This window comes from Sturnira hondurensis, unplaced genomic scaffold, assembly GCF_014824575.4.
Source record: "Sturnira hondurensis isolate 20B ecotype Veracruz unplaced genomic scaffold, ASM1482457v3 Scaffold0002840, whole genome shotgun sequence".
In the NCBI taxonomy this organism is placed as follows: Eukaryota; Metazoa; Chordata; class Mammalia; order Chiroptera; family Phyllostomidae; genus Sturnira; species Sturnira hondurensis.
Window position 1 is genome coordinate 8630659 of NW_028075471.1, and position 26459 is coordinate 8657117.

Below are 26459 nucleotides of genomic sequence, written 5' to 3' on the forward strand. Positions count from 1 at the left end.
CCACAGCCCCTTCTCCATACACTGCACAAATCTTTTGCATTTCAGTTGCATTTTTACCTTTCTTGAAATAATAAAGCATAATATGCCAAAAATGTTGCTTATTTTCTTCTACCCTCAGTATTGAAATAGCTACTCAAAAATTCACCAATTTTGATAACTTTGTTTTAAATGCATGCTGATATGACAGCTGTCACAATACAACCTGACTGAATTGTTTCAAACGAAGTTAAAGACAAGTAAGCACTACTTGAGCCAGCCTGCAGGAAAACGAACAAACTTTTTGGCCCATTGAATAATTTGTACATTGTATAAGTTTAATGAATAGGTTTATGATAATGAAAAAACAAATCCTCACTATTTCAACAGATACTCATACATTAACATTCATATCAGCATTAATCACGATAGCCAAAAGGTAGAAACAACCTGGTTGAATACATAAACAAAATGTGTATCAAAGACAGCAAGAGTAGCTATGCTTCTATCAGACAAACTACACTTTACGCAAAAAACAATTACAGAGACAAAGAAGGTCATTATATAATGATAAAGGGTTGATTCATCAAGAAGATATAACAACCATAAATAAATAAATATATATATATATACCCAACATCAGAGCACCTAAATATATTAAGCAAGCATTAACATATCTGAAGGGAGAAATAGAAAACAACACAAGGATAGTAGGGGACTTCCATACCCCTGAATGAATACATCATTCAGGCAGAAAATTAACAAGGAACCATTGGGTTTGAGTCATATAGTATCCAATTAAACCTGACAGATATTTAAAGAACATTCCACCACGAGCAGCAGAATTCACATTCTTCTCAAATGCACACAGAAGTTTCTCTAGGCTAGATCATAAGCTAGATCACAAAATAAATCTTAACAGATTTAAAAGTTGAAGTCATATCAAGTATCTTTTCTAACCACAATGGAAGGAAACTAGAAATCAACAAGAGAAAAGCTACAAAATTTACAAACGTGTGGAAACTGAACAACACACTCCCAAACAACCTGATGGGTCAAAAAATAAATCAAAGGAGAAATCAAAAAGCATCTTGAAACAAATGAAAATAGACGTGTGTACCCACAACCATGGGATGCTGCAAAAGCAGTTCTCAGTGAGACAGTTACAAGTTTCCCCCACTGTCCAAAGTACAATGTTCCTATGAACTCTTTCATAAACTGAAATGGCTTCAAGGGGAGAATATCCACTGCTTTCCAAGAGTTTGAGTTATGTCACTTCACTTTTACAAAAGATCTACATTAATACCTGTTTTTGTTAACTGAAAGATCCAAAGAGGATTTTTGCTTTTACAAAAACAAAACAGAACAAAACAAAAAACCATTACTGTTTTAATGTAGGTTGTTCATAAAAGTGAAATGGTACAATGCAAACTTTCAGAAAATGGGGGATTTGCAGCTAGTGATAAGTGCTTATATTAAGAAAATAGAAAAATCTCAAATAATATAACTTTATGCCTTAAGGAATTACTAATAGAAGAAAAAAACTAAGCCAAAAGTTAGCAGAAGGAAGGAAATAACAAAGACCAGAACAAAAATAAATTGGAGGCCAGAAAAACAATAAGAAAGAACAAAACCAAGAGCTGGTTTTTAATCAAAAGACAGACAAAACTGACAACTGTTAGCTAGACTAAGACAAAAAGAGAAAAGACCCAAATAAGTGAAATCAGAAATGAATGAGGAGACAGTACAACTGATACCACAAAAATCCATAGGATCATAAAAGATTACTATGAACAATTATAACCAATAAATTATAAAACTAGAAGAAATGGATAAATTCCTAGATACATACAACCTACCAACACTGAATCATAAAGAAATAGAAAATCTGAACAGACCAGTAATCAGTAAGGAAATTGAATCTCTAGTCAAAAATCTCCCAACACAAAAAAATCCCAGGACCAGATGGCTTCACTGGTGAATTCTATCACACATTAGAGACTAATTAACATCAATCCTTCTCAAACTCCTTTTAAAAATCTAAAGTCATTTTATGAGGCCAACATCACCATGATACCAAAGCCAGATAAGGGCACAAAAAAAAAAACCCTATAGACCACTAACTCCGATGAATATAGATGCAAAAATTCTCAATAATATATTAGCAAACTGAATTTAATAACACATTAAAAAATCATACACCATAACCAAGTGGGATTTATCAATGGGACACTAGAATGATTCAATATACACAAATCAATAAATGTGAAGCACCGCATTACTAGCATGAAAGATAAAAATCATGTATTAGAGCCGGCCAAGATGGAGGCATAGGTGGAAACACTGTGCCTCCTTGCACAACCAAGTTTAGACAACAAAGTTTGAGTAACAAAAATGCAACCAAAACACAGAAAATTGAACTGTACAGAAGTCCGACAACAACGAACCATTCATCCAGACCAGCAAGATGGGCGGAGTCAGAGGCTGGTGGAGCAGGTAATGCAGGAAAAAGCGGCCCGACCTACCCAGGTGAACAGGCAGAAGTTGGCAGATCCCAGGTCTGGGGTGGCAATGGGAGGATCCAGTGGGGACACAAGGCGGCTGGCTGACCGTTTATCCACACACAGATAAACCAGGTTAAAAAATGAGTAGTGAGACAGACTGCACAAACCAGGGCCCCAGCGCTGGTAATTAAAACCTAAAAGCACCAACTGGAAAAACTTTCAGAGTCGAGGTGCCAGAAGAAGCTCCCAGGCTCACAGAGAGTTTGTTGAGAGATCCACAGGGTCCTGGAGGGTGCACAAGCCCACACCTCAGAGAACCAGCACCAGAAGGACCCAATTTGCTTGCAGGAACAGCAGATGGGACCGATATCCGAGAGAGGAACAAGCGCCATTGCCCCTCTGACCCCAGCCCCACATACAACATCACAACCCAGCGACCTGGGTTGCCCTGCCCTGGTGAACACCTAAGGCTCTGCCCCTCATATTTATTTAACAGGTGCAAACAGACCAAAACATTATGGCTCAAGAAGAACAGCTCACAGCCCCAGAGCCATACTTCTAAGTGACCAAGAGCTAGCCAACCTATCAGATGCACAGTTCAAAATACTGGTGATCAGGATGCTCACAGAACTGGTCGATTTTAGTCACAAATTAGATGAAAAACTGAAGGCTAAACTAAGTGAAATGAAGGGAAATGCACAGGAAACCAATAGTGATGGAAAGAAAATGGACTCAAATCAGGAGAGTGGACCAGAAGGAAGAAAAAAAATGACCCAACATAAAAGAATGAAGAAATAAGAATTCAAAAAATGAGGAGAGGCTTAGGAACCTCCAGGACATCTTGAAACATTCCAACATCCGAATTATAGGGGTACCAGAAGGGAAAGAGGAAGAGCAACAAGTGGAAAACTTATCTGAACAAATAATAAAGGAGAACTTCCCCAATCTGGCAAAGGAAATAGACTTCCAGAAAGTTCAGAAAGTCCCAAAGAAGTTGGACCCAAGAAAGAACACACCAATGCACATCATCATTACATTAGCCAAGATTAAAATGAAGGAGAGAATCCTAGAAGCAGCAAGAGATAAGGGGACAGTCACCTACAAAGGAGTTCCCATCAGATTATCAGCAGATTTCTCAAAAGAGACCTTACAGGAAAGAAGGGGCTGGAAAGAAGTATTCCAAGTCATGAAAGACAAGGACCTACATCCAAGATTGCTCTATCCAGCAAAGCTTTCATTTAGAATGGAAGGGCAGATAAAGTACTTCTCAGATAAGGTCAAATTCAAGGAGTTCATCATCACCAAGCCCTTATTTTATGAAATGTTGAAGGAACTTACCTAAGAAAAAGAAGATAAAAAATATGAACAGTGAAAGGACAGCAAAATCACAGTTATTAACAACCACACCTAAAACAAAAGCAAACTAAGAGGACAGCTAGATCAGGAGCAGAACTATAGAAATGGAGATCACATGAAGGGTTAGCAACAGGGAAGTGGGAGGAGGAGAAGTGGGGAGAAGGTAGAGAGAATAAATAGCATAGACAGTAGGTAGAAAATAGACAGGGAGAGGGCAAGAATAGTATGGGAAATATAGAATCTAAAGAACTTGTGACACATGGACATAAACTAAAGGAGGGGGAATGGTGGGGGAGGGGGTGTGCAGGGTGGAGGGAAATGAAGCAGGGGAAATGGGACAACTGTAATGGCATAATCAATAAAATATATTTAAAAATTACATATTATCTCAATAAACTCAGAATAACCATTTTACTAAATACAACATCTTTTCATGCTAAAAAAAACTCTCAACAAATTTGGTGTAGAAGGAACACACTTCAACATAATAAAGGTCACATACGACAAACCCACACCTAACATACACTCAATGGTGAAAAACTGAAAAATTTTCCTTTAGATCAGAAGACAACGATGTGCACTCTCACCTCTCTTACTCGACATAGTACTGGAAGTCCTAGCTGGAACAAGTAGACAAAAAAAGAAATAAATTGCATTCAAATTGGAAAGAAAGAAGTAAAATTGTTATTATCTGTAGATGATATGATTTTATATAGAGAAAATCCTGAAGAAAACCCAAAAAGGAGTTGAACTAATCAATGAATTCAATAAAATTCAGGTATAGAACCAACCATTAGAAGACAGTTGCATTTCTACCTAGTAACAATGAAATACCTGAAAAAGAGATAAAGAAAATTATTTCATTCACAATAGGACCCAAACAATAAAATATTTAGGAATAAATTTAACAATGGAAGTCAAAGATCTGAACAATTAAAACTCTAAGACTTGGATGAAAGAAATTGAAGACACAAATGGAAAGATACCTCATGTACATGACCAGAAAAATATAATTAAAATGTCCATAACACCCAAAGCCATCTATAGATTTAATGCAATCTCTATCAAAATTCAAAAAGCTTTTTTCACAAAATTATTTAGGAAAAAAACAAAACTAAACTTTGTTCGGAAGCACAAAAGATCCCCCCAAAGCACAGCCAAAGCAACCTGAGGAGAAAAATACAAAACCAGAGGCATCGCATTTTCCAATTTCAAACTATATTACAAAGCTATATTAAAACAGCATAGTACTGGCACAAAAATAGACCCATAATCCAATGTGACAGAAATGAGGGCCAAGAAATAAACCCCTGCATACACAGTCACCTAATGTTTGACAAAGAAGAATATTCAGTAGGGAAAGGATAGTCTCTTCAAGAAATGGTGTTGGGAAGACTGGATAACCACATGCAGGAAAACGAAATGGGGCCTCAGTATTACACTACTCACAAAAATTAACTCAAAATGGATATGATAAAGACTTAATCATAAGACCTGACATGGTAAAACTCATCAAATAAAACATAGGAAAAAATTTCCTTGACATTAGTCTTGACAACGATTTTTTTTAGATATAACACCAAAAGCACAAAAAGCAAAAGTCAAAATTAATAAGTGGTACCATGTCAAACTAAAAAGTTTCTGCATACAAGAAAGAAAAATTCAACAAAACAAAAGGGCAACACAGAATGGGAAAAATATTTGTAAACCACATATCAAATGATGAGTTAATATCCAAAATATATAAATAACTCATACGGCTCCATAATAACAACTACAAAAATTCATAAATAATCCTATTAAAAATGGGCAGAGGCATTGAATAGACATTCTCCCAAAGGAGATATCCCTATGGACAATGGGTATATCAAAAAGTGTGTAACATCACTAATCATCAGGGAAACAAAAATCAAAATGGGTATCATATAATAGACAAGAAATAATAACTGTTGAGTGCAGATAATGTGGAGAAAAGAAAACCTTGTATGTTGTTGGTGAAAATGTAAGTGTTCAGCCACTATGGAAAACAGTATGAAGTTCCCCCTGCCCCGCCCACCCCAATTATAGCTACCATATGCATGATCTAGTAATCCCACTACTGAATACATGCAAGGTCCATTCAGAAGGTATCCAGTCATGTAATATGAAACATAGAGACATTTACTGAAGAAGACACGAGATACAAGAAACATTGTACATAGGATAATGACACCTTGGTCCCTTTCAAAGTGGGCACTTTGTGACCTCACACAGTTCTCCAATCACCATCAGCTCTTTCCTGAATCTCATCGACTGAAATCTCTTCCCTTTCATAGGGTGTTTTTAGTTTTGGGAAAAGCCAGAAGTCTCAGGGTGCCAAATCTGGGCTGCTGGGGGGCTGAGTCACCTGGGTGATTCGATGTTTCACCAAAAAAAATTCTGCATGAGATGTGATGCATGGATAGGCACACTGTCAGAATAAAGGTGCCAATTACCCATTGCCCATACCTATGGCCTTCTAAATCATCCAAATAGTTTCCATGAAGTCATGTTCAAGCTTCACATAAAATTGGGTGCAGATTCGTTGCTCTACTTAGTCATTTGGAATGTGGCAGCCACACAGTACATGTGCTCACTTCACAATGTCTGCCATTGACTAGTACAGAGAAGTCGTCATCATTGGTGCATGCGCATTCCAGTCCACTCTCCTTGGTTGCCAGCTTACATCAGTGTTGTGTAAACTGTTCTCATTATATTAATAATGGCTGGGCTTTTTCTGNATCTGGGCTGCTGGGGGGCTGAGTCACCTGGGTGATTCGATGTTTCACCAAAAAAAATTCTGCATGAGATGTGATGCATGGATAGGCACACTGTCAGAATAAAGGTGCCAATTACCCATTTCCCATACCTATGGCCTTCTAAATCATCCAAATAGTTTCCATGAAGTCATGTTCGAGCTTCACATAAAATTGGGTGCAGATTTGTTGCTCTACTTAGTCATTTGGAATGTGGCAGCCACACAGTACATGTGCTCACTTCACAATGTCTGCCATTGACTAGTACAGAGAAGTCGTCATCATTGGTGCATGCGCATTCCAGTCCACTCTCCTTGGTTGCCAGCTTACATCAGTGTTGTGTAAACTGTTCTCATTATATTAATAATGGCTGGGCTTTTTCTGGACAGAACTCATATTGCAAAGATATTTATACTCCCATGTCTAATGTAGCATTATTCACAACAGACAAGATATGGAAATAACCCAAATACCCATCAACAGATAAATGGATAAAGAAAATGTGGTACATCTCTATATGTATATACAGAATAGAATATTATTAACCATTAGAAAGAAGAAAATCCTGCATTTGTGACAATGTGAATGGACCTTGAGGGTATTGTGTTTAGTGTGATAAGCCAAATAGGGGAATCCAAATATTGCATGGTACCACTTATATAACAGAAAAGCCAAACTCATAGAGACAGTAGAATGGTGATTACAAGAGCCTGGGGGGATATTCTTAGAGGGTACAAACTTGCCACTGGAAAATAAATTCTGGAGATCTAATTCATATTACAGTGATTACATTAAACAATTACATGCTTCAATATTGCTGAGAGACTAGATCTTAAACATTCTCACATCAAAAAAGCAATGAAGTTAGTTCCAGACAAGATGGAGGTGTAGGTAGAAACCCTTTGCTTCCTTGCAAAACCAAAAGGAGGATAACAACCAATGTAAAATCAATAAACAATCAGAAGTACCAGAAAATCAAACTGTGTGGAACCACAACAACCAAGGAATTAAAGAAATAGTCAACCAGACCAACCAAACAGTAAGAACCCATGTGGGAGGTAGTGGACCATGCAGGTGGGGCTAGCTGAATGGGAAACTGAGACTCACAACTGACTGTGGACTACAACAGGGGTTGCCACATGGGAGAAACTCCCAGTCTCACACAAGGGTTCATTGGGAAGTGGGCTGGGGCTGAGCAGGTGAGCTGCATTGTCCCCTCTCTGGCCCCTCCCCCACAGGCAGTGCCACAAGGAAACAAGGAGGTTGCCCAGCCCTGGTGAATACCTAAGGGCCCACCCCCTTACAACTTACGCCAAGACAAAGAAATATGGCCCATATGAAAGAACAGAGCAAAACTCCAGAAAGAGAGCTAACTGATGAGGAGATAGATAGCCAACCTATCTGATAGAGAATTCTAAGCCCTGTTAATCAAAATGTTTACAGAACTGATTGAGCTTGGTCACAAAATGAAAGAGCAAATGAAGGATACCCAAAGGGAAATAAAGCAAAATATTCAGGGACCCACAGTGACAGGAAGGAAACCAACACTCAAATCAATGATTTGGAATAAAAGGAAGAAATAAACATCCAACTGGAACAAAATGAAGAAACAAGAATTCAAAAAAATGAAGAGAAACTTAGGAACCTCTCAGACAATCTGAAACATTCCAATATCTGAATTATAGGGATGCCAGAAGGAGAAGAATAACAGCAAGAAATTGAAAACTTGTTTGAACAAAAATGAAGGAAAACTTCCCCAAGTCTGGTAAAGGAAATAGACTTTCAAAAAGTCCAGGAAGCCCAGAGAGTCCCAAAGAAGTTGGACCCAAAGAGGAACACACCAAGGCACATCATCATTAAGTTACCCAAGATTAAAGATAAAGAGAGAATCTTAAAAGCATCCAGAGGAAAGGAGACAGTTACCTAAAAGGAGTTCCCATTAGACTATCAGCTGATTTCTCAAAAGAAACCTTGCAGGCAAGAAGGGGCTGGAAAGAAGTATTCCAAGTCATGAAAGGAAAGGACATACATCCAAGATCTCTCTATCCAGCAAAGTTCTCATTTAGAATGGAAGGGCAGATAAAGTGCTTCCCAGATAAGGTCAAGTTAAAGGAGTTCTTTATCACTAAGCCATTATTATATGAAATGTTAAAGATAATTTATCTAAGAAAAAGAAGATAAAAAATATGAATGGTAAAATGACAACAAACTCACAACTATCAACAAATGAACCTAAAAAAAAAAAACTAAGCAAACAACTAGCACAGAGTCAGAATCAGAGAAACGGACATCGCATGGAGGGATCTCAGTGGGAAGGGGGAGGGAATGAATGGGGGGAAAGGTACAGTGAATAAGAAGCATAATTGGTATGCATAAAAGAGACAGGGAAAGGTCAAAATGGTATAGGAAACAGAGAATTCAAAGAACTTATATGTACAACCCACGGACATGAACTAAGGGGGGAATGCTGGAGGGCTGCGGGGTGCAGGATGGAGGGAGGTAAAGGGGGAAAATCGGGACAACTATAATAGCATAATCAATATAATATACTTTAAAAAAGTATATGCTTGAAATTTTCATAATAAAAAACGAAGTTCAAATAAAATGAGTCTATTCTTACTCTTACTATATAAAATGCTCTTTGATATCCTTGTTCTTAACTATATCATAGAAGGAAAAAAGAATACAGGTAACAACCCCCTAAGTTGATTCTGAGATACACTAAAGGCTTGCGTGCATGAGATTGCTAGCTCCCTTGGTTTTTGCTCCACTGTATGGAGTCATTCTAACATCGAAGATACTTTTTGGTCACTTGAATGCAAGTTAAAAATGAAAAGCCTAATTCTCCTCAATATTTCCAAGTTCCAAAAATGTAATGCTAATTGACATTTCCATAGTTGCCTATTTAAGTTCAATGTAAATAGCTGCTGCTACTTTAGGAGTGCCTGGTAATGTCTATCACAGTGCAAGGATATATGTCTCCCTGATGACATCTTAATGTTGATCTTGTAAATTCTACAGCAACACATAATGTAGCACAAAGATATGCCAAGTAGTATCAAAAACATTTTTTTCAAAATCTAAGTTTAATATAAATGTCAAATCACATTTAGAGGATAACAAATTACAGATTATTCAGATGACTTCAGCTAATTAATTCTCTCCACTGATAGTATTTTTGAATTTTGGACACAGAGGTTTTTAATTCTTTATTTCTGTCGTTACTTATAATTGCTAATTTAATACAAAGCAAGTTGATTATATAAACTGCTAATTTTTTTAAAGGCAAATTCTGTTTTTGTACTAAGTGGGAATTTCAAAAATTAAGTAACTTTTTCTATACTTAGTGTTTTCATTGTGCTGAGATGTAGGTTAAAAAAAACAAATCCTATGATCCAAAAAATAAACATATCACTTTCTACATTTTGCTGACCTAGGGGAAAGTGTCCTTTATTTCTAAAATGCCATTCTGACTTTGTGAATTCCTTTCTTGCCTTTTTTCCCCAAAATCACACATACTGGCCACTATTGTCTTAGCATTCATATTACTGCTTCCTTCCTAACTGCAATCCGATTTTACTGAAATATCACCTTTTTCCAAGCCTTGAGTGCTTTGGGGAAGCTCCTCACCCCAATTAGTAGTGGAAAGGGACGTGCTCTACTTTATCTAAACCAGCCATGTTAATCCTCTTCTCCTTGCTATTGATTGGTTTTGGAATGAGCATGTGATAATATTCTGGCCAATGAAACAGGAGAGCAAGTTGGCCCCGAAGGTTTCTGGGAAAGTTTCTTCTGCTCCCAAAAGACAGAAGATTGTTAGTTTGGACACTGTCAGAACTGCACCCGAGGCTGGGATTCCTGTAGCATCTTTCTACTAACCTCAAGGAAAACTTCACTAGAGGAGAGCCAATCTAAAGAACCACACAGAAACAGACCTGACTTCTACTTCTGGGTTTCTTACACTGGGAAATGATCAACTCCCTTGTCATTTAAGCCACGGGCATGTTTCTAGCAGATGAGAGCTCTGAATGATACAGTATATTGATTTTTAAAATTTCAGGCAAAATAATTTGTAAGCTTAAACCAAGAGTGGATCTGTGTGACTCCCAAACAGCTGGTCATTTCATCTCAAAAACAAAAACTAAGTGTATGAATTGGTACAGTATCAAGGAAAAACCAAAATCATGCAATTCTCTGAGAATTTTAGGGGTACTCAAGCAAATGGAGTAAGGTTGAATAGAGAGAGCAAAACGGTAGACAAGAGAATTGCTGCCTCGGTTAACCCTATTAGAACAAGGGGGAAAAACTCTCACATACAAATTCACCCTGAATTTCACACATCATTATCCCCAATACATTTGGAGGAATGACTACAAGGTGTCAGCTGACACTGAGAAAGATCCTAGCATTCAGGCTAATTAGGAGACAAGCTGTACACTTAAAAGGATGTCGAAATGGCTAAAGTTCTGCACACAGACAAGAGAGGCCGACCTATTTCATTTCATGATACTACAGAGTATACATAAGCAGGCAGTAAGTATCAGCAGAGGGAGAGATGCTGACCTAATCTAATGCCTGGGGGACATGGGGAAAAAGAGAGAGAAGATGGACAGAATTTCGACAACAGATCTTTTTGTGAGGAAGAGGAGGTTAGGCCACCCTCACTGTCCAACTGATGAGAAATTACTGGACAAGGAGCTGGCAGGATTAGCGTAACACTCTGTCTTCACCAAGGGGTATATAATTACTCCTTTCCATTTTTAATTTTTAGAAAGACATGCCAGGTGCAAAAAGAGGTAGGTAGGACTTGATTGCCATCGTGGAGCTTGGTTTCCATGAAGTTCCAAAAGCTAATTGTTTTGATATCTTGAGCTCCTTGAAAGAAAGGAACTATGTAATTTTAAAATGAAAATAATTATGTATTTTATGTAAAGAAGTTCTATGCTTGACTTATGATATTTAAAGGAAATAATCACAGCATATGTTTGTTTCATATTATTTGAGAAGTGGCATGTAATTTTAGAACATTGCTGCCTAGCACATATAGTTAAGCAGTTATTGACTGAAGAAATATTTATCACAAAAGGTTTTAAAAAAGAGATATATCATTCATTCATCTGAACAGAGGGGAAAGCCTTTTTAACTTCTAAAACTTGTAAATAAATTTAAAGACCTTTTTTGCACGATATAGCTTTAGAATAAATTATTTCTATTATTATCCGAGGCTTTTTTAAGCACACAATTTTTAAACTAGCAAATATATTTTTAAGCAGTTTCTAAAACTAAATAAAGCTTGATAATTAGGTGTAAGTTGAGATGTGAGTGGCAATTCTATTTAAACTCATTAATATTTATTCTATACTTGTTAGTGTTTTTAATAAATCTTTTGAATTTGAGAAGAATTTGAACACAGATAATGTGTAGGCCTAGCTGCCTGCTACAGAAGTTTCCACAGATTTATTTCAAATACGTATTTATTTTTTTAATCCCATAGAACTAAAAATTCAACAATATTTTCATTAATAAAGGAGCAGAAAATTCTAAACTACATTTGAAAAGTATGCAAAGTATATTTAATTTGAATCTGACCCACACATGTACTATTTCTCAGAAGCTTATCAAATCCCAGCCTTTGAAAATGCATACACTGTAACAGATTTTTCAAAAACATGATGGAAAATATATACCACCCAGCTAAACACTCTCTTGATTTAGAATCGAGGCCTATATGTTTCTATTTCCATAGTGACTATTGCTGTGGAATCGACATGTTTTAATTTAGATTTGAGATTATAAACATCATTTGGAGACAGAATTTATTTTCTCTCCTACAACTTTTGAAAATTGATCAATCTAAGTGCTGCAGAACAGAAGCAAATTCTGGAGTAGAATTTAGAAATTATTTGGCTTCAAGGGCATTTGTGGCTAACAAAAGGTGAGTTTTTGCAGAAGTTCAAGGCTTTTTAGTCTTTAAAATTTTTGTGTGGCTTTTCATACTTTACAAAATAAGTTAAAGAAGGGATTTCTAATCAAGCCCCTCAGAAGCTTTTAATTTGTACTGACATTGTTTTTCTTTTAATCAAGGTGATTAGAGAAAGATTCTGCAAATAGTCTTGCCTAAATATAAGAAGTTGAAATGAGACATTTTATCTTTTTCAAGTGTCTAAGAGGAGTAGTCAAGCTGTGACTTACACTGAGGTCAAATAGAAGTTAGCAAACTAAATCTCTAATGAAAGGGTAAGAAGGGAGCATGTTATTCACTTATTACTTTGTTCAGTGAACTTCTGGGGAGCCCCGGGGAACCCCCACGCCCCCCACCCTGCTCCAGAAGCTTGTAAATGAAAGTAGCAGAGAGAAGGGTGTGTGGAGAGGAGGGATGGCAGGTGAAGCAGAGGCCGGTGAGTGCTATGGCACAGAGCAGCGCAGGTGACTGGCAGGGCAGAACGAGAGAACACGAGAACACGGCAGGTGGCTGGGAAGCGTCCTGTGACCTAGGCCAAAGGAAAAGGTTTCTGCACGAGGAGGGTCTGTTTCTTCGACAGACACAGACAACTCCAATAGGTGAATCGTTTGGCCCAGCAGACACGAAGCTGACACAAAACTGACACTATCACATCTGTGACCTGCATTTACTAAAAAGCCAAACTCATCCAGGTAGCCCTTGAAATGCAGCTCTTCACTTTGGATGAACAAGGTTGAAAATGCTTTATAAGTACAACCTCTCTAACTCTTTCTGTTTGCTTGTTTCTCTCTTAATTGTAGAGCTAAACCAAAAGTTTCAGCACCCCAAGAATTGTTATAACTGCCCTGCCTTTAGAAGCCAGCTCCCTCACCCAGAGAAGGTCTGATGAACAGAAACTGGGTCTGCAGAGGGGGAACTATGAGAGATGTCAGCAGTGAGGGGAAAAACAAACAGCAAGAAAAGACATTATTTTCTCTCATTAATTATGAGTTCAACTCACCAATGAAAAGCAGAAAGCAAAAAGCTGAGGCTTTGCAGTGTTATTTCGTATCATTTTTCTGAAAGTACTGCAAGTGTCTGCTGAAGATCTTCAGATTATCCAATGTATCTGCTTCCCTCTTTGAAGTGACCATGTTTAGTACCTAGCGACAGAGTTCTTCATTTTTGGAAGTGATATTCAACGCAGGCTTGCTGCAACTCTGAGATCAATGAGAAACAATGGGGCCAATCAGAAGGGGAAAGATGCCCATTCATTCCATGTTTACTGAACACCTGCTGTGTGCCAGGTGCTATTCTAGAATCAGAGGAATGCAGCAATAAGAAAATACATAAAGACACCTGCCCTAGTGGAGCTTACAGTCTAGTAAGGGGAGATAGACAACAAATAAAGCAGGGAAGGTAGAGAGGGAATGTGTAGGAGTGTCTGTGTGGGGGTGTGTCTGTGCGTGTGTAAGGGAAAGTTTAAAATTTTAATTTTCTGGGGAAGACCTACCCAGGGAACAGGATCTGAGCAAAGTCCTAAAGGGAGAAAGGGATCCAGGAAGAAAATGGTTCCAGAGAAAGGCGTAGCAAATGCAAAAGTCTTGAGGCAGGAACTTGTTTGGTGTGTGTGAGAAACTTCAGGAGACCTGTGTAGCTGCTGTAGAGTCAGAGAAGGGAAGGAGGCAGGTGAACTCAGAGACCTCAATTCAAGGGGTTGGGGGTAAGAAGCCTTAAGTCACAGGAATGCTGAGAGGTAAACAGTAAAGCATTAAGAGTGTTTTCAACAGGGGAGTGACACAATCCAATGTTTTTCAGTAAATACTTGCTGAGTGCCTACTGTGGGCAAAGTACTATGCTAGGCCAGATACTTGGGTGCTGAAGACATACTAATGAACACAACAGACATGGCCTCTGCCCTCATGGAGCTTATGTCTAAGTGGGAAAGAAAGTGAAGTAAACCTGCTTACAAAAATAATTCTAGTTGCCTCTCTGCTCCTCCTATTCAATGAACACCACAGCTTCCTGCGCACCGCCAGCCTCAACCCTGAGACATGATGGTGAAGATCAGAGTGAATGGATTTGGCCGTATTGGGCACCTGGTCACCAGGGTTGTTTTTCACTCTGGCAAAGTGAATACTGTCACCATTAGTGACCCTTTCACTGACTTCAACTACATGGTCAACATGTTCCAGTATGATTCTACTCACGGCAAGTTCAAAGAGACAGTCAAAGCTGAGAACGGGAAGTTTGTCATCAATGGAAGGGCAATCTCCATCTTCCAGGAGTGAAATACTGCCAACATCAAATGGGCTGATGCTGGTGCTGAATATGTTGTGGAGTCCACTGGTGGCATCACCACCATGGAGAAGACTGGGGCTCACTTGAAGGGTGGAGCCAAGAGGGTCATCATCTCGGCTCCTTCTGTGGATGTCCTCATGTTTGTGATGGGTGTAAAACATGACAAGTATGACAAGTCCATGAAGGTTGTCAGCAATGCCTCCTGTACCATAAACTGCTTGGTGCCCCCTAGCCAAGGTCAACTATGACAACTTTGGCATTGTGGAGGGACTCATGGCCACAGTCCATACCACCACTGCCACCCAGAAGAACATGGATGGGTACTCTGGGAAGCTGTGGCGTGATGGCCGAGGAGCTGCCCAGAACATCATTCCTGCTTCCACTGGTGCTGCCAAGGCTGTGGTCAAGGTCATCCCTGAGCTGAATGGGAAGCTCAATGGCATGGCCTTCTGTGTCCCCACCCCAGTATGTCAGTTGTGCATCTAAACTGGTGCCTGGAGAAAGCTTCCAAATATGATGACATCAAGAAGGGAGTGAAGCAGGCATCAGAGGGCTCCTTCAAGGGCATACTGGGCTATACTGAGGACCAGGTTGTCTTCTGTGACTTTAGCAGTGACACCCAGTCCTCCATCTTTGATGCCAGGCTGGCATTGCCCTCAATGACCATTTTGTCAAGCTCATTTCCTGGTATGGCAATGAACTTGGCTACAGCAACAGGGTGGTGGACCTTGTGATTCACATGGCCTCCAAGGAGTAAGTACCCCCTGGACCATGAGCCCCAGTGACAGGAAGAGAGACTCTCAGCTGCTGGGGAGTGCTTGCCCCAAATCGACCCCCCAACACACTGAGAATCTCCTGACCACCAGTTTTGTTCCTAGACCCCCTGAAGAGGGGAGGGGCTTAGAGAGCTCTGCCTTGTCATACACCATCAATAAAGTTCACTGCACCCACCACAAATAATAATAATTCTAGTTGGGATAATGCTGAAAAAGAAAAAAGAAAAAGCAAGGACCTTGCATAATGATAGATATGGTGTGGGGAATGCTTAGAAAAGCTTATGTCTCTCCAAGGCAAGCCATCAAGGAAGACTTCCCTAAGGAGATGATATCATAGGTCAATCTTATAGAAATGAGCAAAATATAACCCTTGGGAAAGAGGGCACCAGGCAGAGGAAACTACATGCCTCAGGGTCCCCAAAATGAAAGGATGTGTCTTGTTGCAAGGACAAAAAGAAACTGGCATGGCTCATCTCCAAGGCAGGAAGGAGAGACTGACCCAGGATGACACTAGAGTAGCTGTAGGCTGGAGCCAGACCAGGCTGGAGAGTAAACCCTGGTAAAGGGACCTGAAAAATCACTGAGAAACCAGTGACCCAAGATACTGTAGAAAAACATCAGACATCATAGGGGAGCCATAGATAAAATGCTGTGAGAGGTTGGAAGAAAGAATTCACATGGGCTATCTGGAGGAAGGAGGCAGTTAACTGAGCTCTGAGAGTACCTGGAATGTAGCTATGTCCAGACAGGGAGATGACATCCTGGGAAAGTGGAAAGGGCACAGACTGGGAGTGAAATCTAGCCTCAAATGCCTACTCATGGTGGCTGCACCAAGCTGGAGCCTCTGGGAGCCTCCTTTTTCTCTAACTGAAATAACATGTGCCTTGCAGGTTTGAGAGAATTAAAAATAGTGTTCACAAAATCCCCTGTATAGTAAATGCCAATACACCGTAATCCTTGTGATAGAGGACTACTATACATTCTGCAGGTTTGAGTTTCTGCTCCCCAGTTTGAGTGAGGGCATGGAATAAGCAAGACAGTCACAATCCAAACCTTGTACACATATCATTTTCAACACATGATTTTTTCAAGGAGGAGGTACATTACTTCATTCCTACCTAGACTTGAGAACACCTACTGCATGCCAGACACAGACTTGGGCACCGGACACATCCTGTGCAACATGACCCACACACTGCTACTTGCAGTGTACTTGGGGAGCAAACAAGAAAGGAACAAGTGAATACGTGACTTTTGTTAAGTACTACAAAGGAAAAAAAGGGAGGAGTGTGGAGTGAGAGGGAGAACAGAGGAGGAACATGTAGAATAAGAGTAGGGGGAGGTGAGATAAAGGCCCATTGTACGAGTAAGCCTCTGTGTAGGTCGGTGGCTACCTGTTCTGTATAATTTCACTCCTTCCTTTCCAAGGAAGACCCTGCCAAAGTAAACTATATGTCGAGGATGAGAAGGAGGCAGCCACAGGAAGAGTGAAGTGGAAGGAGAAGGAAGCCACTCCATGAGCTCAGTAAAGGACACAGCAAGAGCAAAATACTGGAAATGGGAAAGGTGCAACCAAAGAGCAAATCAGCTGGCATTCAAAGAAAACAAACAAACAAACAAACTCATGGGGAAATTAAAACCTCCCAGATGTCTTCTCTGGAGCAGACACTTTGGCATTTCTTTTCCCAGAGGATGGAATATATAACACTGACTTCAGAGCTACCAATTTCCTATGACCTAACCAGAAGTGATGTGATGGGTACTTTAAGCTTAGAACAGCCACTTGTGAGTTTTACAGAGCACCCCTCAAGGGATGCAATTGCAAACACCAGTACATTCTTTTTCTAACACAATATGCCTTTGCAGCAGATAGTCAATGGTCTTATGTCAATTTTACAGATTTGAAAGAAAACCATGGAGACCCTGTACATCTTCAAATTAATCTTTCACCTACAATTTAAATCCCATGTTGACTCTTGCTCACTCAGAACAGCCAAGGGCTGCTCTGCCTTCATCCCTAGAGAAAATACGCACATGTTATTACAGATGTAGAATGCATGAGAAATTACTACAACAGAAAATTCCATCCAGGAGGGCAATTTCACTAAAAGCCACGTGTTTTCAGAAATCAGCCACAGGAGTCAGGATTTGATACCTCCTTTTCTTTTTTCCAGGGACTCTGTGCCACGACTGAAGTGAGCTGACCCCTTCTAGGCACTAACCTATAAGAATGTGATCAACATATAGACTTATGAGCACATACTTCACAATATTCAAGATTGAAGAGGTAACTTGAAAGGAAATCTAGAAGAAAATATGATCGAAGAAGCTGTTCTGTTTGTTCTCTGGTGTCTCTTGAAGAATGTCAGTGGAATATAACCCACTGTCTTTCCATTTTTGGCTTAGCTACCAGGAAATTTCAGTGTCTGTCAAAGCCAGTCCTCCCTCTTAGTAATCCTTGTAGCTGGCCTACTTTTCTCCTATTCGGTTTTGTACTTATATTCACTACCTAATTGAATATGTGAGTTTTGGGGTGAATTTATATTAATGCATTTTTTGAAAAGGGACAAATGATAGATAAATACTGCTTTCTTGCCCCAAATGTGCACTGGGTTTTAGGATTTGTGTTCTTCAATAAACAAAGCACAGACTTCTAGGCTCAGAGCCCCAGGAATTAAAGCCAGCCTTCTTTCTTCCCATCTCCTTCCTTGATCCCAGCCAACTCTCTTCCTAAAATCTATGTTAGGATGTCCTCTTTCTTAGTAGACTACACTTAACAAGTTGTTTCTACAACCTGGAAGTGCTGGGAAAAAATAACCAGATATATCCTTAAAACTCTTCCTTTTGTTTGGGGGGGGGGGTGCTGTATTTTATTTTTGTTTTTCCCTCAGCTTTATTGAGCTATAATTGACCTATTGTATAAGTTTAAGATATACAACCTGTTGATTTGATACATTTATGTATTCCAATGTGGTTACCATGGTAGCATTAGCTGACACCTATCATACCACATAATTACCATTGGGTTTTTTTATGGGGAGTACATTTCAGGTCTACTTTCTTATTAACTTTCAAGTACAGTACTGCTTCAAAATACAGTACTGTTAACTATATTCACAATCCAGTGTATTCACTCCCTAGACCTTATTAATCTTCTAACTGGAAGTTTGGACCTTTAACAAACATCCCCCGGTTTCTCCCCTCCCCTCCCACCCCCAGCCCGAGCCCTTCCTAGGCCACCCCTCCCCTAAATCTCATCAGTATTCTGCTGTATTTTTAACTTCCCTCTTGCCTGAGTTCCTTGCCTTAGCCCCACCTCCACTGAAGACATTTTTATTCTGAATATAAATGTGGGGTATGCATAAGGTAATAGGGGTTTTTTTCCTCCAAATTTTGTTCATGTGGCAAAGTAGTCCATGTCTACTTGAAAGAGTCTCAGAACTGAAAGAAAGGAGTCTGGTAGACAATTAAAATGCCAGGCAGGAAAATCCAATTTTGATCTTCAGATATTGTTTCTAAGGACCATAAGGGTCATGGGTTGGAAGGTTACATACTAGCTAACACCTTAGGTTCTAAGCCACAGAAAACAACTCTGGCCAGTTTATGTGGAACGTTAATTCATTGGAATGTTATGGGGGAGCTAAATAGAACAAAAGGAAAGTTGGAACACCAGGTGTGGAAGGGCAGGGAGTAGGCAACTCAGGGTGTGTAAGTAACAGGCTTATCCACAGTCTCCCGAGAATGAATGAGCATCAGTAATGTGTAGTCTTACCCATCTGCTCAAGGGTCAAACTCCAAAAAATGCATCTGTGTGACCCAGCTTATGCCCATGACCATGCAGGAGCCAATGGACATGGTATGGGGGTCCTTCTTCACAAGTCCAATAATGGTCGGTGCTCAGTGGAGAAGGGCAGCTCCCTCAGAGTGAAATCAGAATGCTGATAAGCAAAAGAAGGGAAAGTGGATGACAGTCAGGCAAAAGCAAACAACAGAACCATCCTCATGCTTATGAATCGTTCATTAGTGGCAGTCATTGGCACTAAGACTTCCTACAAACCTGATCATTCTGCAAGCTGTTCACTCTATTATTCCCCTCTCCTGACACTACAGTTAGGACTCTGACTTCTGTGACTTCAGGAAGTGTGAGAGACAGAGTGGTATCCTGGAAAGCTCTTACCCAAAAGTCTGTTAAGAGTCTCAAGTTCCTAAGACAAGCAACCACCTCCTTATGGAAAAATATGGCCTACCCAATATAACTGTTAAACAGTCACATTTAAGTCAAGGATGTGTTGCTTCGGTGATTCCATCTGGAGACTTGGCTGGGAAACACACGCTTTAAAAACATGGCAGCAGTATCTCTTTCTATAAAATGTTTTACTTTGATCAATTCCCACATACCATTCAGTGGGAAAATGGTATGTGGGTCAATGGCCTAGAGCACCCCTGCTCAGGGGTGATTTTTGTTTTCTGTTGCATACTTTGGAAAACCCCTTTTCTGAGTCCCAGGCACATTTGAGCTGGGCAACCAAAGTCTGATTTGGAGCTTTGGGGAGAAGGGACTTTTTGATGAAGTTCAAGTGAATTAATTCCAGGGGCCCATTGAGTTGTGTTGATGCTTTCCTCGGTTCCTGGGTATAATGGAAACTTTAATTGCACCAACACTGGTACTGACTACCTATTTCAAGCAGCCTTCTCTCACATACATTCTATAAGGTTACTCTCTTTTATTTCCTTCCTGGTGTTTTCCATAATCTGAAATTATTTTCTGTTTCTTGGCTTTGTTAAAGAGAAAACCATGAGTTCAAAATGGTGTCACTTGTGTTTTAGCCCATTGACTTACCCAATGACACCTGACCTAATCGCTGTTTCAACCTTTCCTGGAAATATAATCTTAATTAACCAGTCTGGAATCTTCTGGTCAAGCACTAGTAAGGTAATCTGTTACGTGGGCCCTTCCACCTCCATAGAAAGAAGCAGCAGCCTGCATGATAAAAACCCTTGCTGCTCTCTACCCACAAAAGAAATCGTTTTGGTCTAAAAATAATTCTTTCTTTTGTTAATAGCTCCCTTTCCCCACCCTTATTCCTATAAAAACCTTCCATTCTGTAAAACCCCTCTATGCTCTCTTTTTGTTGCAAGATATGATACTGCCCAATTCACGAATCACTTAATAATTAAGCCAATTATATTTTCAAATTTACTTGGTTGAATTTTGTTTTCTAATAGATTTTTCATCACCTGTGTCCCAGTAGGATGTAAGGTCTACCCAGTCCAAGTCTGTCTTGTTCAGTTATATCCCCACCTCAGTACCTGGCACACACAGCAGGCCTGCAGTAAATATTTGTTTTGTGACTGAATTGTTATGGATGTGAGGGCAAGTGACTGCCCAGAAGACAGAGCAGGGTAACCTTTGCCCCTGGAGAGGAGAAGCTGATCTCTCATTCTTCATTTCAGTGTACCCAGTATGCACCATGCGTGGGACACACAACAGTGAAGGCACATGGTCTCTGTCCTCATGTTTAAAGTGCTGTATTTGCTGAAGGATGATGCGTTCTACTTGCTCTGCTGACCAAGGATCTCAAAGTTATTGGAATGGTAACAACTGTAGTATTATTAGTAATTAGTAAGAATAAATACCCAGGCACTTTGCCCATTTTACCTAATTTAAATCCTTCTAACAACTCTGTTGGTGTTAAGATTGACAAGATGAAGCAAGTTGGTCTCAGAATGTTAAGAGGAAGGACCCATGGTCACATAGCTTGTGAGTATTGAAACTGGTTGGTCTTTGTAACCCTGAAGCCTATGATATTTCACTTCTATCTCCTGCTTAATCAGAAACAGGCAGGCTTAAGCAGCTGGGCAGACAGTGACAGGGTACCAGAGTGCTAATCTCTTCCCTAAGATATCTCCAGCCCCAGCAGACCACAGCACTGGAACATGCAGGAAATTTAGAATGCCGACCAGTCATTCACACCCTGTTAAGGTGCTTCACCTTTTGGTGATAACTGCAATCATTTACCTAAATACGTACAATGGATCAGGTGTTTGACTTAGGTCATTGCATTGAATCATATCAGTCTGGTGCAGCAGATGTTATTTTTGTTTCAGAGGAGAAATCGGAGGCTTAGAAAAGGCAAGTCTCTAGCCTATAGCCCTAGAGCTGCTCAGAAGTAGCAGTAGGTTTCAAAGTCACACCTATTGATATTAAACCCAGCCAACCATAACAAACCCCATCTAAACCGCATCAACTCACCGTCTTTCTTTCATCTCTGGGCTTTCACTTAGACCACTTTCTCCATTTCTCCAGAGTAAACATCACCTGCGATTTGAAGACTCAACTCAGACATAACTTCCTCTAAAGAGGCATCTCAGACTTTCCCTTCTTCTGCTCAGTATGTCAGGAGTCTTGGGGTGAGCGCAGAGAGACCCCATTTAGAGCAAAGAGCTACGAAGTCCGCTGAGGCGCGCATCAGGCCTCAGCCACAGCAGCGCCAGTGAGGTCGTTAGGGCAAGCTCTCAATTCCACTCCCTCTCTACCTCTGATATTACCAGTACAGGAAGTTCTTCCCTAACATCGTAACAGATGTGCCTGTACCGGATCCCCAGACTAACATCCAAACTACTCACACAACCCAGAGGAAAAGTTTCTCTGCTTAGGTCTAAGTCCAGGGTAGGACTTTTATTGGCCCCATTTAGGGCAGATACCCCGTCTTGAGCCATTCAGTGCGAACAGGAATATTCTGTGTTCTGATTGGCCAGGCCTGGGTCACATGCCCATAGTGGAGGACTGGAATAGCCCCCACCTTAACGGCAAGAACTGAGAGTGGGGGAGGGGTGATACCAGACGGGAGAATGATGATCAGCAGGCAACAATAACAGATGTCCACTACACATCCCAACCCAGACTGGCTGAATGCCCAATTTCATCTTCATAACCAAGTATCCTGTGGGGATTTTTGTTGTATGTGATCTTCCTCCCCCACAAAACTATAAACTCCAAGGCAGAGGCAATGCACTTCTCTTTGTTGTAACTCCAGCAGCTGGTATAGTGTCTGACACAGTAGACATGTTCACATCACATTTGTTGAATGAATAATCAAATGTATTAATCTATAAAGAGCCAATGATGTTATTTTATCTTTCTAAGGCAGTATTATGGTAAGGTGGAAAGAACACAAATGCTAATCAGTGTTTCTCAAAGTATAGTGTGGAGAACCAAGTGCTTCTGATTAAAACATAGATTCCTGGGCCACAGAGCAGAGCTATTGACTCATCACTTCAGTAAATTGGATTCAGGTGCATTTTTAGACAAGCCTTTATGTGATCCTTAGGCACATTCCTCTTAGAACCATGGCTCCAGAGTCCATCAGAGTCCCCTGGGTATGAGGCCCCACACCATCATGGAGTTCCAGTTGTGTGAAATAAAGGGAGTTGTACCATCTTCAGCAGCTCAGTGTGCTCCTCTTTAAATTGGGGCTAAGAAAGGCTACACATTAATATGTAATGAAAACTCAACAAGATAGCACAGATAAAATATCTTTATAAAGAGCTATATTTAAGTGTTATTACTTAAATTTTTCTAATAATGGCTGCTCACTGCTGCAATGCTTACTCTGCATTTGCCAGGTGCTGTTCTAAATTCTAATTGTAGTGTCAATTCACTTAAGCCTCAACATAACTCTCTGAGACGGGTACTGTTGATATTCCCATTTTGCCGATGAGGAAACAAAATAGTTTTCCCTAATAAGGGGCTGAGATAGGATTTGAACTTGGACTCGACTGCTCTGATGCCAGACGCCAAGCTTTTAACCACTCACTCTTACTTTCTACTATATAGATGTTATCCTTCCCTACACAATTCACCCCCACCACTTTAAGGGACAAAATAAAAACATTGAAACTCTTGGAGGAAAGTAAGCTCTAAATATGACCTAAGATTTAAAAACATTGTTAAAAGGAGAACACTGAGAGTGATGATCATGTATCAGTTATACGGCCTTGACAGAATGCCTTAGTGAAAACTGATTTATCTGCAATAGAAAAGTCTCATTTGTAAAATGTACCTTGCTACATTTTATAACACCTCTCTGCTTTGAAAACCAGAACTAGTCTTAAATCTTAGATGACTGTTTTTATTTTGAATTGGTATATTTCTTCCTCATTCTTTACTTCTAGACACCAATACATTTTTTCCATGAAGCATGAGCAAAGCCTGAAGTGTAAGCCAAGCCCTCAGCAATGCGATAGTTGTTACCAAGGATTTGAGAATAAGAATACAAAACCTAGAATCAAGATTTAAATGCTTCACTCTAGTATCTGAGATGGCACAGGTCCCACCTCAGATGGAATAAGTAAGGCATTAAGAAACCACAGAGCCCTGGCTGGTGTGGCTCAGTGGATTGAGTGTTAGCCTGTGAAGCAAAGGGTTTCAGGTTCGATTCCTAGTCAGGGCACATGCCTGGGTTCTGGGCCAGGTCCCCAGTAGGGGTTGTGTAAGAGGCAACCAACCACATATTGATGTTTCCCTCCCTTCCTCTCTCTCTAAAAACAAATAAATAAAACCTTTAAAAAAGAGAGAAGAAAGAAACCACAGAATTCATTCTGAGTCCCTCAGCTGGTGGACTCAGTTAAAAAACCCATCGCACGGCTAGATTGTGTTCACCTGGCTCTACCAGACATTGAGTACTTCTGCCATTGGAATGCCTGGACTTGCATGTGTAAATAAGATGTACTATTTCTCTCAGATGTATATTATTGATCTACTTTGTTCCACAGAGAAAACATTAAAATGAGGTGATTTCTTAAAGCCAGATGAACAACTCTGAAAAACAATTTAAATACTTTGTAACCTGTCCACAAAGCTGTGTATCTGTCTTCACTTTTTTGCCCCCTCTGCTCCATGCAAAATTAGAAAGACAATCACCTGGCGTGAGGTCTTTGCACGGTCACTAGGAGGAAGAAGAGAAAAACTAAATGTGAACTGGTGACATATGGTACCCTCTGGGGGGTGGGGCATTATGGCTCTAGAAGAGAGGGATATTCTGGTGAATGGCCAGCTTAGCAGAACTTTTAGAAAATCCTCAAAGGCTAGCTTGATACATTTTTCACTCATGAAAGAAACATCCAGAGGGTGGTAGTAGGGGCACCAACAGTTTCAAATCAGCCCCTCCAAGGACCTAGGGCCAGTGTCTGGAGTTGGCTGTGTGATGTAGAGCCCACCTTTCTGCCCATTTCCTAGCTCAGGGCCTGCTGAATTCTGTCCCTGTCTGTCCAGTGTCCACCACAGAGCAAGGCCACGGCTCTCTTTTCTTGGGCTATGTACTTTCAACCAGTTTTGAGCAGCCCCATTTCAGATTGGCCTTTTTATGTTTGATATAAAGAATAGTTGTTGGCCAATTTCATCTTTTCATCGCTGTTCTCTAGGCCTGAATCCAAGCAGTTTGTCAGATGCTCATTAACTCCCCCTTTGGCTCTTTCTAGTGTGTCTCCTAAGCTCATTGTGCCAAGAACTAACGCTTTCTTTTACACGATTCTCTTTCTCTGCTCCATCAGGGAGACAAATTACTTTCCAAAAGGGATCGCCAGGGATGGTTTAATGAGAATTTCTTTGGGGCTAGGCATGGAACGCAATATAGTTAACATTCGGTGGACTTAATTGGACTTTTCTTTTCTGCCTCTTTTTTAAAAAATCTGAAGCTATCCTGTTAATCTCTCATTTGTAATCAATTGTGTTGACTAAACAAAAGTCTAGGTCGTCTTTTCTTCCTGTCCCAGACAATCCTTTGTTGCCTCTAAATGCCTCATTCTTGAGTGATCCTGGTCTCGTACATGGGCCCGATTGTTGACAGTTCATTATTGCGCTTTTGTCCATTTAATCTTTCTTGCTGTGTTTTGCATGTGCATGCCTTAATGAGCTCCGTTGGCAATTAACATGTTTCTAGGAGCAAACTGGTTGCTCAGACGGTTGAGAGGGAAGTGCAGGGAAAAGGGCAACGCAGCTGCCTTGAGGTTGTTTATTTCCCAGCGTTTTCTCAAGACTCCTGTCCTCTCTTTGGCAGCCCCCCACCCCTCACATTTACTCAGTCTGCCTTCCTCCGAAGCCCATTCAGAATCAGCACACCTGGATGCCTTGTTGCTATAACTCTTGGGCCTGGCTCAGGCAGCCCTCTACCGTCTTGAGAGCCAAACAGCCCTATGGGGACTTTACAGACCCACTTCTGCAGCCAAGGCAAGAAGAAGCACAGTGCTCCCCCAAATACGTCTGGATGCTGGCAACTTCTCTGTGTCGCTCTTTGCAGAGAGGAACCTCTAACCCGCCTAAGGCAATAGGACTGTACAATCTGTTATGTACAAGGCTGTGGCTTTGGAAGAAGGAGAGGGTTTTTTTTTTTTTTTGAGTCTTGCTGGCAAGATTGCTGAAGTGTGAGCAGTCATGGACAGAACAAACATCTTGTAGGGGAAAAGATAATTGGAGTCTTTTTTGTGTCTGTGACAGGATCCCCCTCCCCCGCAATTTGATTTGTTTCAAATATTTCTTAAGGGTGGACTCTTCAATTCAGTCAAGGTTAGCATATTAACATGCAGCTGATGACTACCTTGTTTAAGTCATTTACTAATATTGCAAACTACAAGTCACTCAAACAGTTTAATATTAAGAGAGAAAAAATCAGAAAACAGCATTTCACCCATCAATTCCGATGCATGGTGAATAACTAAGGATCCTAATTAGGATGGTTATTAAGAGGACTTAGAGTTGCCTTTAGTACCTGTCTGTGAAAGATGTTTACGATTCCGGCAAAAGGTTCATCTTCTCTTGGTACTAATTTTCCAG

At 40.3% G+C, this 26459-nt stretch overlaps 1 pseudogene; it reads left to right on the forward strand.

The window, feature by feature from the left end:
* The first annotated feature begins 14578 nt into the window (after nt 1-14578).
* Nucleotides 14579-15640, forward strand: LOC118983661 (glyceraldehyde-3-phosphate dehydrogenase-like; annotated as a pseudogene).
* The last annotated feature ends 10819 nt before the right edge of the window (nt 15641-26459 follow it).